Raw genomic sequence first — 17,846 nt, 5'->3', positions numbered from 1 at the left:
TTAAGCGTCATTAATTAGCAGTTAATTAGTATTCAGGCATTAATCAGTAATTAATCATTAATTAGTGATTTGTCATCACTTAGCAATCAGTACTCAGTTATATGTGACGCCACCAGTGCCACAGAAGCAGCGAAAGTGGTTCGGAAAGCGCTTTCACCTCTACGCACTTTAGACAAAGTGCCCCCTGAATTTTTCTTGACCGCTGGACTACTGCGCTAGAGTGGTAGGAGGACTTCCGGGGACCTGTGAGTATCAAATAGAGAATGACCAATCCCCTAGAGGCACTGACTGATTAACGCAATCATGTGATACATTTAAGTAGGAGGTCAAGTGCCCCGGTTAATTTTTTACTGCATTAGCACTAACATACGCATTTTTCGATTTCAGGCATGGGTACGTACAGTACGCACGTACTTGGGTGCCTGAAGCCTGGTGTATGGAATGCAGGTCGTTTGCAACATGCCAGTTGTGCACACCTAGCAGGCGTTCACCTGAGTGAAGGCCTGGGTAAAGACATTCGAGGAAAACACCTTCCAAGTAAAGACATTCAGGTCAAATGCATTTAGCATGTCAGGAACTTAAGTACTTCCCGTAACTAATGCGATACTGCACGATATTCCGCGCTTACCAATGCTAAACCGCCTGCAATTTTTTTATTGTGTTAAACTGTCGGTTCGCGGAAAAAATGCACCTTAACCATTCAGAGCGCTACCCTAGAGAGCTTCCTGCTCATGTTTCGATATATGGTGTGTCCCTTGGTTGAGACCGAGTACGATGTCGGCCAAGGCGTCTATTTTCAGGAACTAAGGACATTTTCGAAATGACTCACCGCGGCGGTCACTGGGAGGTCGGGTAACAGCTCTGCCGGGATGGGTGCAGTTTCGGGGGGATATTTGTGTTGGGGTCCACGCTCCTTGTTCTGGAGCAGGGTGGTGCCGCCCATCGCCAGCTCTGAATGCCCCGTGTGTCCGATGGGTGAACCGGGCAGAGGAAAGGCGTTGGGCGAGTTTAGAGGTAGGCGACCGCCAAATTGAAGACTGTGCGCTGGTCGTGGTGTCACCGCCGCTGCGATCGCAGAGGCTGATTCCATGTTCAGGGACGGCCAAGCAACCACAGTACAATCAGGAGCCTCTTCTGCGGAGCGTAGTCTGTAAGCGATTGGTTGATCGAACGGTGGTAGGGAGACGCGCACAACGCGGCCGCGTCACAGCGACGACAAAGCCTGTAACCTGAGTCGGACAGCTGGCACAGGAGAGCGGGAGCAACGAACGCCACGAGGGAATCTTCTTTGCCTTCTGCTCTGTGTTCTTGAAGGTGCGTGCGCAAGAGTAAATGCTGGCGATGACTGGCACGTGGAGGTAAATGCAACAAATTGTAAATGCCTGAACGTAGGGCATAAAACACTGAAGCAAAAGAAAAAGAAGGTAGGTATGCCAGAAAAACTGAAGTAAAATTCATGTTTAAGCAGACTGACTGACACACATATTATATTGAAATCCCGAGCATGCAGACTGCTCGAGGCATCTGTGCGTGCATGTGGCCCACAGTTGGCACGACAACCGAGACGAATTCCGACATTTCGCAAAATGAACTAAGCGATTTTTCCCTTTAATGGGTCACCAGAACGTGATTACATTCTAATGAACATTATAAATATGTCTGCTATTTCGTTCTGATAGTGTAACGAAAATTACAGGAGTAAATTTGGTATGTACTCACATTACAACATGAGTGCAGTTCTGATCACAAATAAAAGTAAAAAGTTTGAAATGCTGATAAACTACCTGCAGCTTTGTAAAAGATGATTAAGCGTATTATATTTGTAATGAGCATAGCTGAGGAAAACGGACATCAATCAATATTTTATGCATAGCAAGATACAGAACTGTTTCTTTGATTTTAAATGACGCCAGGAAATAAGCCGCAGCTTCCTTCCCTCCACATTTTCAAACGCCCATTACAATGCCAGCTAGATGCTTTCTGAACAGCTACGTAAAGAAGCATCGTCCAAAGCCGGCCCTCACTGAAAGGTTAAAGGACTTTAGGCACAATATTTTTGCTTGATGTTTTCTTGTTTCAGACGAAGCGCTAGATGTTGATATACACAGATCACCCTATAGTATTCATCTGCGACCGCTAAATAATTTATAATTGCATTTGTTCTCGACCCTGTTACAGTTTTAGTTTAATTAACCGAACAGTAGCTGTGACATGTAGTTGGTGTTTAGGTCACGTAAGGCACAAAAAAGGCATTATAACTGCTGATACGTCATTTGGTGTGCTCTAACTACTGGAACGGGTTGATTTAGGTGTTGCAGTGAGTTAAAACTATGTACCCGTATTTATATGACCCTTTCTTCGTTTGACATGCGACCTAAACATCAAGTGCACGTCAGAGCCACCGCTCCATTCATAAAACCGAAACACCATGCAAGAAGAAATTCAATTATATGTTATTTAATTGTCGTAGGCAAAAACCACGCGGTGATCTATGTATTCTAATTGATAAAGCATCATTTGAAAGAAGAAAACGCGCTATAAAATTAGGTGTCTATTGTCCTTCAATGCTGTTCGGGATACCAAAAAAAGGCTACGCGGAAATATATACGCGCGTATTTTTTTCAAGGTGGGAAACTGCGATCTGGACAAGTTGCATTTCTTCTCTACAAATAACATCTAAGAAAAAAAGGCGAGCACAGAGGTGAGCAGGCAGCCATGTAGTGCTGTTATTAAAGGAGGGTTAGAAAGATCAGCGCTGTGTGTGTATTATCATTTGTCCTCTCGGCTCCGTCGGGCTTCCTAGCAGTGCCACGAACCACTTTCGCACTGGCGCACCTTTCACGCTAGATTACTCTCGAGTGGTACTCTTACTAGGTATCGCCGCCTGACTGCCGCCTTTAAAACGCTGAACTATATTGTAATGCACATGGGCACGCTTGTGAATATGCAGATGTCTTACAAACCTAGGCATATTTGCACGACGACAAACTTAACAGTCACGAGTCACAGCTCAACACATGCCCCAATGGCTTCTCCTTCGTGCATGGAACCTATTCACACGCAATGATGAATAAAATGACCTTCATTAGTCAGGAAATGTAACTTGACGCTTCTCACACCCTCCGAGAAGCGGAGTAAATACAAGGGCTAGGCGACGTCAGCCAGTGGTGCGTGGTTGGCTCGCGAGCACAATAAATGAATCCCATAGTGATAACAGCCATCGCGTGCTCCTAGTGTTCAAATCACAGAGAAGAAATAGTGACACGAAGTGCAAATTTATTCATCCCATCACAACAGAGTAAACGCCATTTATTTGCACTCTTCCTGCATCAGGCACGCCTGTCCGATTCTCCAGATGTCTCTGTAGTTAGGCGTTTGCAGGAATTGCCGTCCGATCTGGAGCTCACTACAGCCGCATTATCCGATTCAAGGACGCATCCGAAGCACGGGAGCGCCAAGCCAGCCGAGGCACTGGACAGTCGTACGAGAGAGAAATGGCGGTGTCTTTAGAGAGACGGCCACCTCATAGCAGCTGCGGAAGGCAACGGCAACAGCGTCCTCGCCGGAGTGCGTCGATGGCACATGCCTCTGCAGAAAGTGCAGAAAGTCTCCGTCCGTGGACATCGGGAATTGACATAGAATAGGTGCTGCCACTAGAAAGCGACAGCGGGGGGTTGAGGAGAAACACTTTCAGTGAGCATTGTGGAGGAGAACTGCTCATAAGGAGGAGCCCTCTACTTCACACAGCGAGTCTTTGTACCTTAACAATCGCCCTAGACGAGATAACTTTATAGTGAACGGCGTACCCGAGCTGGGAACAGAAAATTACAGAGAATGTTTAGTACATTTGAATCGGAGCGAAACCAATGATTTTTGCTGCGGAGAAGACTACGGTAAGCGGGCACTGCAGCGGGACGGAGCATATGGACGTTGATGAAGATGTGCCCTCCATGCACAGCGCGAGAGTATGGTGCAGTTTAACACGAGGCGTGTTGGTTTGGCGATAGCTCAGTGGTTTCCTCAGCATGAAGGCGGCATATACGCTGTATTGCTCCCTGAGAAGTACACCAGAGACAATTGACAGTTGGTTTATTCTGTGCACTGATGAGGTTTTCTTCTGGGACACATTACAACAAACAATTAACGACATTGACCGCACACCCTAGAGTATCCGTTTTTTCCCTCTGGAGAAAAACTGTCTTTTGCCATAGGACCTATTTATGTTGCAGGGACATTTTAGTCTGGGGAAGAGCCACATGGTGGACCACCATGCCGAATCACCACGGTCTTCGAAATCTTTTGTAGTGAAGAATGCGCTTTGCTGAGGGAAGTATATGCTGCCCTGCAAGAGCGCCTAGCTGGCTGCCCTAACTGGATGCATGTGTGTGCCGCCCAGATTTTTGATGTTTTGGAAGGTGGGGTCATGCCGGGGTAAGGTGACGTATTGTTTTGTGGCGTAAGCATGCTTTCATTTTTCTTTTCGGCACTATTTCCATAAGAAAGATAGCCTTATGGTTTCTCTCTGCGGCCCTTAAAGGAGATCTGATCGCGCAGCTGCGGGTTCCACTCCGAGTCAGGGACATTGATTCAATTCTTTTCTCTTTTTCTTGGTTTGACTTCAAACTCAGCTAAAGGTCAAAACTAGGCACTCGGCGATGGAACCACGAGGTCCCGTGGTGAAGCTTTCGCCTGAAGCGTTGAAGCGTTGAGCCAGGAGTAAATGAGCGCGTTCATCGTATTGGTAGGCGCAAGTCTACTTCCATTCCCCGATAGTAATGATGTTCTTGAAATACAAAAGGAAAATTTCCGTCTGAAAAAATGCATTGAAATTGAAGGACCTAACCACACCTAAAGTATGCATCGACGAAGAGATTTCACCAAAACTGCAAGTGGCATGGGTAAAGTTGAGGTAATTTGCAAAGGCTAATGCAGGCGAACGCAAATTTAGGTTGTCATATGATGAGCTGATCATAAGTGAGAGAACTTACAGATACGATGACATTCATGACCGTCTTGTGCAATCAAGCCGAGAGCAGCCCATTTCCGGTGATAACTGCAGAATCAAGGTCTTTGAATCAAATCGACCGATATCATTTTTTGTTGCTAACTTTCGTAGTTTGCTACCTAAGCAAGGAGACTTACTGTCTGTCATTGACAGGTGTGCTGCAGATGTCGTTCTGATAACATAAACATAGCTGAACCAATGTATCTCGGCGGTCGCATTTTCATTGAGGCAAAATTCTAGAGATCCGCGTATTGGGCGATGTCAGTGCGCGTTGAGGAACCCCCGGTGGTCAAAATTTCTGGAGCCTCTGACTACGGCGTTCCTCATAGGCTGAGTTGCTTTGGAACATTAACCAACCATAACGTCACATAACTTTAAACATCCATCAACGGAAATTTCTTTAGTTACTGTCAGCTAACAGATCAGAGGCATGTTTCTCTGCAAAAGCCTTAGAAGCTTTAACCTAGGTGTCGAAATATTCGATGTTGTGAAGTAACCTGCAAAACTTCTTGCTTGAATATAACAAGCCGTCGGGATAGCTCTTTAGATATCATTTCTGTACCAAAAACCTTGCTTTAACTTTCTTACCGTTGTTATCAAGTTACCTTTTTTTGGCAAGGATTCTGCAATGTTTGTCACTAAAATTTTCCTTTTAGCATTCTTTTGTTCTTTTGCTTAATGATGCGCCCCGTTGGCTTCCTGTCTGTATTGGTATTGATTGTTTTTTGGAGGTTATTGAAGTTCACTGAATTCGGGAAGAATTTTTTTTCGTGTTTTTCATGGAATCTAGCTTTCGCATTTGCTTCTCCCATGCCATTTCTGACGTTCACGGAGTAAGATAGACAGCAGTGCCGATTCTGACGCTCCACAATGCATTCGGAAGGCCTCGCTAGCGCACGTCCGGCGCCCAGCGTTGCGCTCTACTCTCTATATCCACTCGCCTTCACTCAACGAAAATGCTTTGAGTACTCTTTTTCCTCTGCAGAAGTAGCCTATCGACGCGCCACCTGTCGACACTACCACGAAACGAAATTCTGTGCGACCATTGGGCGAAAAGCCGGTGGGATGCCGTTTTTCGCGTTGTCTACTTCTGACGAAGCTGTAAAGGGAATCATGTTTTTCCATCAGCGCACAATAGCCTCTTTGTTTACTAAGATAACACTTTTCCTTTGATGAATCGGCCGATGCACAACAACCGGCATATGAAACCTGAACGACAGTTCAATCCTAAAAAAAATTAGTCGATATTAGCTGTGAGAATGTCCGTACGAGTGCAGGTAAATTTCAGTTTCAAGGTGCGATGCCTGGCCCTTTGAAGTGTTTATAAACTTAGCGTTATTGCTGCTTTAGGACGTAATAAAATCTTTGTTTTTCAGCTCTCTCGTCCGGCTTTCTTTTGTTCTGAGGATTATAGTGCAGTAGCAACATTGACAAGAAAGACGGACGCAAACACAGGTGTACCTCTTTCTTGACCATGTTGCTACTGCGCTATAATCCTCGGCATGATGAACCAACAAGCCAGCCACTTCCTATTAAGCAATTTGATTTGTTACTCACACTTGGTACTTGGAGAGTCAGCTCCGCAAAATGCATCTCGTTTGTTGCCGAGCCATGTGTGCACCATCGGCTTCGTATTGGGGCGTCGTAGCAGACGACAAATGAACCCAAGAGCTTCCCGAAACGCAGAGGGCATGGCTGACGGGAGAAGCGCATACTGTGCAGCGGTATTTGAATGCTGGTGCTCCGTAAGACAGGGCAAGCGATGAACTGTTTTGTCGCTTGCTGTAAACCATGATATGGCGAAGGAAATTTGTGTGCACGGCAGGGAAAAGCCATTCCGCCACCCGTCCTGCATCTTCCAAGCTGAGTTTTGGAAATCTGCTAAATACGCACAGTATGTGGGTGTTGTGCGACGTCGCTGTGCATTAAAGAACCGCAGGTGGCCGAAATTATTCGAGCGCCATCCACTAAGCTCGACTGTTAGCTCAAAAGCAGATGCCGGACGTTAAGCCCGGCAGCGTATTCGCCAACTGCAGCCTGTACAGCCACAAGGCTTGAAACCACGGTGAATTGATGACGGTGACTGAAGATTGTCACAACGGCTTACCTAAAAGGGATAATTATTCCCTAAATAACGCTTAAACGGCGTTATATGGCACTAAGCATCACGATTTGCGACCTAAAAGGGAAAAAAATTAAGAAATGAAATTAAAGAAAACAATAAAGTTACAGTACAGGGAGCGGAGTCGAACGGCCGACCTCCCATACGCAAAACGTGCCTCTAATCCACTGCGCCATAGCGGCGATGTCAAGCTGTCGTTCTGAACGAATATTTATAACGAGCCTTACTGGTGGCTGCTACCTGCCGGTGGGCGGCGCTGTCATCGCTGGCTGTACCGGCTGCATTTGGCGAACGCGCATCCCGGCATGCCTCTCTCTTTTCCTGATGCAGTACTGACACTCACTACAAGGCCGTCTATGGAATACAGGAGATAATAGTGGAAGAACAGAAGGGAACAAGTTAGCATGTGGAGTGTGCGCATAATGGAGCCTGTGAAACACGGCAGGTGAGCTGTAGGGAGGAGGCAGAAGTAGAGGACAACTGTGGTGACACAGATGATGGCGCCAGTGCAGCGTCACGCAGCAGACAACCGCGATGCATGCCATGATGCATGCGCGTGTTTTTTAAAAAAAGGAGAAGAAAGCGTCTACACCGCGAGCGCATCAGTGCCAAATCCGAGCGTCCTCTATTTTGACTCCCCAATCTCTCTCGGATATAGCAAAACAGAGCCCCTCTTAACAGCGAAGTCGGCGCTCCTGTCTATCTTGCTCAGTGGTAACGTGTGCAGATGCTCTGTAGATTTGGTGAATGCTTTTTGCAATAATTTCTACAAAGGCTTGGGGATTTTAGTACATAAAGTTGAATTCAGCTCTCTAGTGTGTTCTTCTCGTCTTGCCTCTCATTTTACTTCAAACCGAAACAAAAGTTTACCTTTGCTGTCATTATTAACTGCACTTAAATTGTCAGAGCTGCGAAAACTCTTAAGTGGTACATTCTTATATACCTCAGATGTTGGGATCTGAAAATGATAGAATTTTTTAAATTCTATATCTGATGTACACTGGGGACAAAAGTAACTGATCCATCACTCAAATTACCAACAACGCCACACCTTATGCAGACGTTCCCCGAAGATGCACTCCTGGAGTCGAGACCGGCAAGAGAAGGAGGGAGTTGTAGGGTGACGCCTATATGCAGAACGGCAGCGTTCGGGGATTGGAGGTGCTGTGAGTCACTTTTTTTCTCGTTAGGGCAGTGCCTCCGGAACGTGCAAATGCATCCACACACCGCTCGTTTTTTAGCAATATTACTGGTAATCATTTGGAAGCTTAAATGTTTCTCCGCCCACGTTTCATTACGGCAGCTTTCCGTGATTCTCTTTTGAGAAGCGTTAACCACTAATAACGAAGGAAATTCTCATGACGATGAAAATTTATGCCAAGATGCGCACTTTATATCGGAAAATAAACATTGCCCCTTTGGATCACTCATTTTCGTTCTAATGGCTCATGCCCGCAATGGGCCATCGACAAACATTCGGGAAACATAGGTTTTCCAGTTTTATAGCTTTTTTGTCAGCTTCTAATTTACGGTACTGCAGGTGACAACAAGGAGAATCTAAATAAGTGACACTTTTATTGTGCGAAAGCATGACTCTGCAGGGTAGCAACCATGAGCAAAATTGCCCGCTGTCTCTTCCGTTGTTTGTTCGCATACGGCCTATCGCGAGCACTCCGTCCCGCGGCACTGCCCGTTCGTCGTCGTCTTCTACGTCGCAGAAATCCATGTTTTCGCCCTAATTCGAATGAAGTAAACATTCTCTCTAGTTTTTCTTCATTTTTGTCAATGGTCTCGTGGTCGTACGATTGCCACTAACGCAAATGAAGACGGCGAGTTTCACCCGCAAGAACGTTGCGGGAACGGTGAGAACACTTTTGGTTCCAGCTTATGCGAGCGGATTTCTTTGCATTTATCACTGGGAATGTTTTTCAGCCCGGCACCTTGCTCAAATGAAAGTCGTCCGTTGCCCTAATTAGCGCAAGTGTATTCAGGTAACAGTAAAAGGCAAATTTTATGTTCCGTTTAAAAATAAACATGTCTAGGGCGCAAGACTCTTGAAAATGTAAAATAAAAAAAATGAGCGCTTCATAAGCTGCGAAAAAGATAACTTCTCACTGAAATTAGGAAAGTGTTCCAATAAGTGGATTTTACCTTTTTATTTTTTCTGACACCAGGGGGCTTTTTCTTCCTTGGGTTTTTCCTGCCCTTGTTGTCTTGCTTTTAAACTTTTTGGCGTGCAGCTGAACGTGCTACCTAGTGTCAACATTGTTTCTTGCACACGCGCCTTAGAGAACACTGCGCAGAAGGCAAAGAAGATTCCCTCGTGGTTTTCATGTGCCAATAAGCCTGAGGAGACATCATCATCATCATGGTGGAGTGCGCATCGGATCTGCTCCAGTGTAATACACTCAATTCTATTCCTTTATAGCCTTTATTCCTGAGCAGCTAGCGTGCACTAAAGGCATTGTACGGGTAGTGGCCTCGTCATCTACCACTCAAGAAATTTTGGACGAATTTTAAGATGCAGAAGAGTTACTTCTGTGTACCGCTTCTCTCGCGAGGGCAGAAGGGCACAAGGGTTTTTTCGGCAGGTGGCGAATCAGGCTCTGCGTCCCCTCAGTACTTCCTCCGGCACGGGTTGAACGAGACGAACTATACCTAGGCCTTAACATATACTTACCATATCCTCACTGGCCTGTACGTTAAGTACACGCATGGACGAGGATTCGAAGAGAATCAGGAGTGCTCTTCGTATGTTTTGTTTTAGGTTGAATTGTTGTTTGCGGCTCACAAAATGATATTAAGGTGAAACTGGAACGGCCAGAGACACCTAATTTGCGTTGATATGGTTAGATGAAGTTTTTTACAGAATTGCACACAAAATTTATTTTTATATTATTAAATACGTTTCAAAGTTCAACGATGGGTCCTCGCGCAGTGCCTGGCTCGGGTCTCGCCGGGAGAACGAAGAACCACGCCGCTGGTCCTGAGCTCATACTGCGTGGAAGTATTAAATACCGTAAGATACTGCACTGAGTTTATCTTGAAACTTGGAAAAAAAAACCCCACCTAGGCGCAAATAATTTCACAAGGACACAAAAAGAGACGAGGAGACAACGGACAAGCGCCAGCTTCCAACTGTTTATTGCTCGAAACAAAAAACAGATACATTTATAGTCTCGGGCAACGCCCACATTTACACACCACGTGCCTTATCGCAGCCGTGACTTATCGCCTAGCACGAAAATTGCGAAAAAAATCGTACTCCGCCGCATACAACTTAACTGAAGTGTCAATCACGCACAAGGCTGCCTTTTCCTTTATGTGAAAGGCTTCCAATAAAAGCCTCGACTGCTTAAATTTGCTCTTGCCCAGAATCCTCGCCTTTTCCAGTCGAGGTGCACACTTGCACGTTTTAACGTGGCTCACCAAAGTGGCGTATTTATCTTTATTATTCGCTACCTTTTTTACATGTTCCCCAAGGCGTTCGTTGATGCACCTCACCGTTTGCCCTATATAGGACATTCCATAGGTCAGGGGGAATATTGCCCTATATAGGGCAAACGGGAAGGTGCATCATCAAACGCCTTGGGGAACATGACAAAAAGGTAGCGAATAATAAAGATAAATACGCCACTTTGGTGAGCCACGTTAACACGTGCAAGTGTGCACCTCGACTGGAAAAGGCGAGGATTCTAGCCAAGAGCAAATTCAAGCAGGCGAGGCTTTCATTGGAAGCCTTTCACATAAAGAAAAATGCAGCCTTGTACGTGAGTGACACTTCGTTTAAGTTGTATGCGGCGGAGTACGATTTTCTGAGCAGTAATGTTCGTCCTAGGCGATAAGTCACGGCTGCGATAAGGCACGTGGTGTGTAAATGTGGGCGTTGCGCGAGACTATAAATGTATGTGTTTTTTTTTTTCGAGCAATAAACAGTTGGAAGCTGGCGCCTGTCCGTTGTCTCCTCGTCTCTTTTTGTGTCCTTGTGAAATTATTTGCGCCAAGGTGTCTTTTTTTCCCAAGTTTCAAGGCCAACTCACCACATCCGTGGTCCTTGTGCTCGAGTAGAGTGGTGCCTGCCGTCACCAGCGCCATGTTCCCGGCGTTTCGAGATGTTGAACCGGACACAAGACAGGCGCTGGACGAGCTCGGAGAACGCTGACCGCCAAGGTCAAGCCACCGCGCTGGTCGTTGTGTGACCACCCCTGCCTTTGCAGTGTCCGGCTCCGTGTTCAGCGACGCCCAGCCATTCCCGTTGCAATGAGGAGCTCTATCAGCGGTGCCGGGTTTGCGAGCCATGGCTTGGACGTACGGCGGACGGCCCAGGCGTACAATGTGGCCTCGTCTCATCAACGAAAGATCTTTTGGGGTGAATCCAACAACAGGAATAGGAGAGCCCATCCAGCGATGATGATGATGATGATGTCCTCGGGCTGAATGGCACATACCCACGGCGGGGGATTGGCCAGGGTGCATAGCGGATACAAACGAACTCATGTACAGGGAATGGAGTATAATTAAATCTAAAATTTGGGAACACCACGAGGTAATCTTCTTTGCCTTCTATTCCCTGTCCTCTCTGGCGCGTGGGCAAGAAACAATGCTGACAATATGTGGCACGTGCAGGAACATTACAAAATTTGTATACGCGCTTGACCTATAGAGGAATGTAGCGATCAAGAAAAAAAAATTAAAAAAAAACAGTAGAACGGTCTCATTGAAAAGATTGGATAAAACAAAAACCTATAAAGCGACGTTTCGGAGCGCTTATGAAACGCACGCGTAATCAATGTCATTTTACCTTTTGAAATGGGTTCCCGCTTTCACATCACGTCTATTTCTTAGTGGATTCGCGCGGTGTCATCTTTCTTGATCATTGCAAGGAGCTGAGTCTTCCTGCATCAGTTAGTACTACCATGCGGCTTATTATTGAGTAAGTAGCGAGGTAATAAAGCTGCGTTTTCGCTAAAGGCGCAGTATACGCCCGCCTATCAGTAGAAGCACTGGTTTTTTGCGTACATTAGACAAAGCAGCACTTCTTTGTATTCAGTAATTTTGTTTTCTACAGGTGGAACCAAAGGCGGGAATGGTCGATCCTTCTTCAATACAGGCCGAAGCTGTGACGCTTAGGACGTCTCTTAGCTCCCTCCAGCGCTCGACCTGAAGTGCTGAGTCCGCAGCAGGTAGGGCATTCCGTGTCTCCTCGCCTGTACTAGCTCTGAAGGGCACTCTCGCTTGGTCGAAGGGAGCGAGCGCTTTCCGCTCATCTTTCTTTTCTCATTTACGGGCTAGGCTTCCTGCCTAAGCAAATTACGTTGCACTTCTGAGTTGAATTCCCTTTGGGCATTGTCGGGTCCCTCGCCTAAGTTAGAAAACGGTGTCGTCTTCCCCCGATTAATGGAAGGCCTTTATTGTTCTTACTTTAGGAACAATTACGTCACGAAATTGGAGCTCGTTGTGGTATAATTTTTCGTGTCCGATTCCCTTCTTACAGGTCAACATTATATGAGCATTGTTCTATGCGTCCGGTGCTGTAGAAGCAGCGCCTCCTCTGTTTTGACAATGCCTACTGAATACTGCCGATCCCACTGTCCAAGCCTCTTTTCTATCCTCCTTTCCTACTCTCCCTAGTCGGCTTGTCTTCGCGCCTGCTCTGCGTGTGCAATCTGCAATCTGAGTAACGCGTGCAGTCTGAGTAGCGTGCAATCTGAGTAGCGTAGTACAATCTGAGTAGCAAGTGGTGACGGAAAGCGGACGAAGACAATTCTCACTTTCTTCGTGAGGTGGCGCTCTGGATTTCTCAATATCACCAGGCTGCCTGTCAAGTACGAACGCGTCACAGAGCGCGCCGTTCGTGGCTCTGCTCCTCATGGAGCCGCTGCAGGCGCTGGCTTAAAAAGGAGTCACAGAGATTGCAGTGCAGCGGCGTTGGCATTGCAACGGCGGAAGAATGTGGCGGCTTGTTCGAATGATGTTCATCTTTTAGCTGCAGCGCGGAAACATTCCGGGAGAGCCACTAAAGTTGCTGGGCGCAAATGTGAAATCATAGGGTAAAAGTAGTTGTTAATGCGTTTTGCTGCATTGGTTTGCGATTCAATCATGTTCAGTAAGGCAAATGGGAGAATGAAATAAAGAAGGTATGGTAAATGTACCCGAAAAGGCATTTTTCGAAAGTACCATCTAGCAATCAAGTGCTTTCAAGACTTAGCTCTACTTTTTACAGGATAATCTGATAGAGAAAGAAAAAAAAAAAGAGAGGACACTCGGCAGAAACTGGCCTCAGGAAGTACGTCACGGCTACGCAAGCGTCTAGTTTTCTCACCGAACGCCAGAGGACGCAAACGCGAAAATAAATGTTCTTATATATTAAAGCACACACACTTCTTGTCGCTAAATAACTATGTTATGCTTCAACGCCACTATTTTAACATATATATGAAGAAGCAATTTATTGAAAAACGCTTCGAAGTTGTTGTTTTTTTTCGACCGTCGTCAGCACTGTCATTTGCACGTGATTGTGGGCGTCGGCTGCGTTTGTGTTGCTGTTCTGCAGAATCTACTTCTGTCGTGCTGAACAGCAGGTGAGACACATTTCTTGCAAAAATTATGCTTGAAAACACTGACATAAAGAGTCAGCACAAACAACTGTTGCGTTTTTACATCGCAGTGAGCTGTTAACATACGGCGTAAGACCCGCGTTGGCCGTGTGGGTGGTTTGTTTACCGTGTGGGTGGTTGGCCGCGGGTGGTTGGCCGTGTGGGTGGTTGTAAGGGAGTGGTGTGAGGAAGGCATGGCGGGCCCACAGCACGAATGACGTAAGCATAGACTGATTGCGCGGTGCAGTGTTAGGCCATATTGCTGGGCAGTCTTGAAATCTTCGGCCTTACTACTGTGACAAATGCGAATGTATGGTTTTGCTCGAGGTAAAGCGGATCGCGCATTGCACGCCATATTTCCGTATCCTTGTGCAGGCGCGGCGTGGCGCGTATAATAGGAAATCCTGAAAGGGCTCGTATTTGCACGTTTCGGGTGCATGTTAACTGCGCCTTTGTTCAGCTCCTATTTAGACTCAAAATGTACTGCGTGTATTTGTGTGGAGGCGATATTGTATTGTGGCGAGATTTGCTGTTACATTGAAAACAATTTTTAGCGTAGTTATGGCTTGCTGTATTGTTTTGATTATTCATACTAGTCGATGCATGCATTAACACCCTTCAGAACACCCTGTCATGCCGACCGGCGGCCCTTCCTACGGCAACTACTGCTCTTTGTAGTGGTGCCAGAACAACGGCAGAACGCACAAGAAGCCAGGGACGAGTTTCTTCCGTATTCCACGGGGCAGTAGGTGCGTTGAGGTTTCTTATGTTTTGGATTTCTTTACGCTTACTATTTGCGCATGAAGGGTGAAAACAAAAATCGCTTTTTCACATTTATAGCGCAAGCTTCATAATAGGAATGCTTGGGCAAAACGGCTTCTTTATTTGAGTTTAAAGTATTGTAAGTTATTGCCATTACAGGTTAGCAAATATTGTAGCGATTTTTTCGGAACGCTTCCAGTGGCGGAGCGACTAAACATTTTTTTTTATTTTAGATAAGCCGTAAAAAAGCGGCAAAAAAGGATATGTAAGCAGGGCTCTCAACAATGTTCGCTTTGTCTGATACGTATTATTTCAATCGGCGTAGGTGTTAATACAAGACCCCCTCAAGAAAGCAAAGGTATGCTTTTTGGTCAGTGCCTGTCATAAGCTTGCTGTTGACCCCTGAATTTTTTATTCCTTAAAGTGTGGCTATATTAACTGCCTCTGGTACAAACATCTTGTGATACCAAGTGTAAGAATATTATTCAAGCAATTACTCTTACGCTAGGTACATCATCGTCATTGCAGGATGACAGCATGGGTGCAGGGCACTGAAACAGACGACCTTCTGAGAAAGCCGGCCAGCCTACTGTATGCAACATACAGGGTTTCCACTACAAGATTTCACGCCGTGCCTAGTGTCTACAGTGACTACTTGTCTTTTGTCTTCTCTGTTAATACTTTCAGACTTGCGTATATCAAGGAACAGGGTTGTATTTCTATCTAACCTTTCTGTACCATGCTGTTCTCGGTTTGGGTGCAGCCTTTATGTGCTCATTCTTTATATTGCCCTGGAATAAACAGTTTCCTTGACACTCCGTCTGTTTATTAAATACTGCATATTAAATTACCACTTGCTCCGTACAGGAGACAAGCCCGCCGCACAGAAAGAGCCCTTGTTGATTTATGAATCCAAAGCTGCCTGTTTTATAGTTATGTTGTCTGTACAACTTAGTCAAATAATTTCGGATCGAATGGGTGCCGCGTTAGCAATTTCAAATTCGCGCCAGTGAAATCGAAACAGCAAAGTCCGGTCCTGTTGCTCTCACCAACCGCTAGGTGCGCTACAATCGATAGGGCCGCTGTGGTCTATGGGATTGTCCTCTCTTATTCGTTCTTTCTCTATGATAATCTGTCATCGTTACGACAACTAGATAAAGATTTTTCTCTTCCCGTGGCAGCCTACAGATACGATTGTTTTAAGCGAAATGCATGACGCACCAGCTGATTCCAAGCATTTCGGACGTTCTGCCTGGTCCTGACTACAACCAGGCGCTTATAAAACGATGGAAAACGAAAAAAAAAACCCTCGAAGAAATGGAGGCAGATAAAACAGAAATAAGCCCTGCTTCAGCACGTATTCAAGCGCAGTCACCGTAAAGGTCGAACCACAAGGCAGCGGCTCTTCTACCGCCGTTGTCGATCGGCGCCGCAGGAAAGAGTGATCAAACATATGATGGCGCGCGAAATGGCCCCTCAAGGCAACCGTTAGGTGTGTTTTTGTCGTTCGCTCTTGTATTCAACTCGCACGCGATATGCTTTGTCCTCCTCGCACGTAAAAGTAGTTGCTCTGCAATTGAAATTTCTTATGACTGTAAGCACGCGTAAATACAAGCAAATAGACACGATTCTCTACGGATAAATGCAAATAAATACAAAGAGTGGCAATGTATATAGCAGCAGATACACGCAAACTATTGCATATGCTATTACTCCAAATAGTTGTAAATATATGTAAATGAATGCACGTAAACGTCCCCTTGTTCTTTACAGTCTGTGCAGCGAAGTTCTTCAGCTCCATATAAACGACCTTAACATCTCCCACACTTCACACAAAACTGAAAGCAGCAGCCGAAGTGAACAAACATAAGTAACCGGTGCCTTTTTATTGCTACTTTCGAGGACTCCTCGTGAGTGTCGCGGACCGCATCATTTAGCCATGCAAAACAATTTTCGTTACCGATGATGCCACGAAACGAACGAACGTAACAACTTACAACGCTCTATTCGTCAGGCAAGGAGCAGCAATAAGCGGCGCAAGCACCTGAGGCGGTGCCTGAAGTATGCCAGCCGACATCCTGAAGTGACAGGCTGCGCCAAAGCCTCAGCCCGCTTCTGCAAACGGCGAGCAAAGCTGCCTGTTCGAGCCGACATAAGTTGGAAAATGCGCCATGCCGCGGATTAGGCGAAGGCTTCACAAGAAGGGGTAGGAAGCAGTAATCTGACAGATGCGTGGTGTAGCAGTAGGACAGAGCTATCACCATAAAGCCAACACCGCGCGACCATGCACAAGCATGACGCAAGCAGTCCTACCATCTGAGCGGCGCCGCCGAAGCGCGGCAAATAACTGGAATGAGGCGTATACCGACTGCTCCCATTGCGATCCGATTGATGCGGCTGGCATAGTAAATGTAGAGGTGGGGCTTCTGCAAGTCATCAGTCGTAGATCATGGCTCCAAGGTCTCCGCCTTTGTTCACAAAATCTGCGGCAATTTTTTTCTCATGGAACGTTGCTGCGTTTTCAACGCTTGAAATCTTTAGTTTATTATTCTTCAGTTACAAGAAGTTTTTTTTTTCATGGTGGCACTTTTTTCTGGTTGTTACTCTTGTTATTTTCACTAAAGTACCAATTCGTACGGAGGTGTAGTGTTTGCACTACTATCCTATACAAATACTTGGTGTAATTGTCGTCTCTATCTTAATGCGCACCCGCTCGACAGAAAGGCGAGAAATATTACCTGTTGTGGGGGACTCAAGCAAGGTCCATTAACACATCCGAAAAGGGGTTTACGCACCTTTGAAGAGCAAACTACCAGAATAGCAAGCACTAACTCACCGCAGACCTACTCCCGTTCCTAAGGAATGGTTTAATGTGGGCTGTGGCGTTTGTTGCTTGAAATATCTCTGAAGATAGAGGGTGCAAACGCCACACGTTTTTCACACATGCAAATGCATTGAGCGTAGATGTGACCCTTTGCGCTGGTGCTCAATTAGCTGTCAGCACCCTCGTTGCCTTCTATGCCTGCGACTCCAGGCACTTAAGGTATCTTATAAAGCGCATGCCTGAGCTGGGGTTCTCAGAACTCGCATAAGAGACCGCCAGTTTAGTGCGGTTAGGTGAATGGGCTTCCTAAGGGTATTTACATGCATAAGTAGTAGCGGGACAACGCCGTGAGGAGATTACTTCTGTGCTCTGGGGAGTCGCCCGGCTCTCTGTCTTTGGGTTCGTCTCCCCAAAATATCGCATTCTCTAAAGTTAGAACTATCAAGAAATTGCGCCTGAGTCACAGGAACACTCTCTGCTTCTTCGAACTCGCGAAGTCGACCCTCGAGGACGTTTCGGCGCTGGTCTGTTGTTCTT

The sequence above is a fragment of the Amblyomma mixtum genome, chromosome 3, assembly GCF_055824585.1.
Source record: "Amblyomma mixtum isolate Tamu chromosome 3, ASM5582458v1, whole genome shotgun sequence".
Classification (NCBI taxonomy): Eukaryota; Metazoa; Arthropoda; class Arachnida; order Ixodida; family Ixodidae; genus Amblyomma; species Amblyomma mixtum.
The sequence above is the reverse complement of the archived record's forward strand: the minus strand, read 5'-3'. Positions refer to the sequence as shown.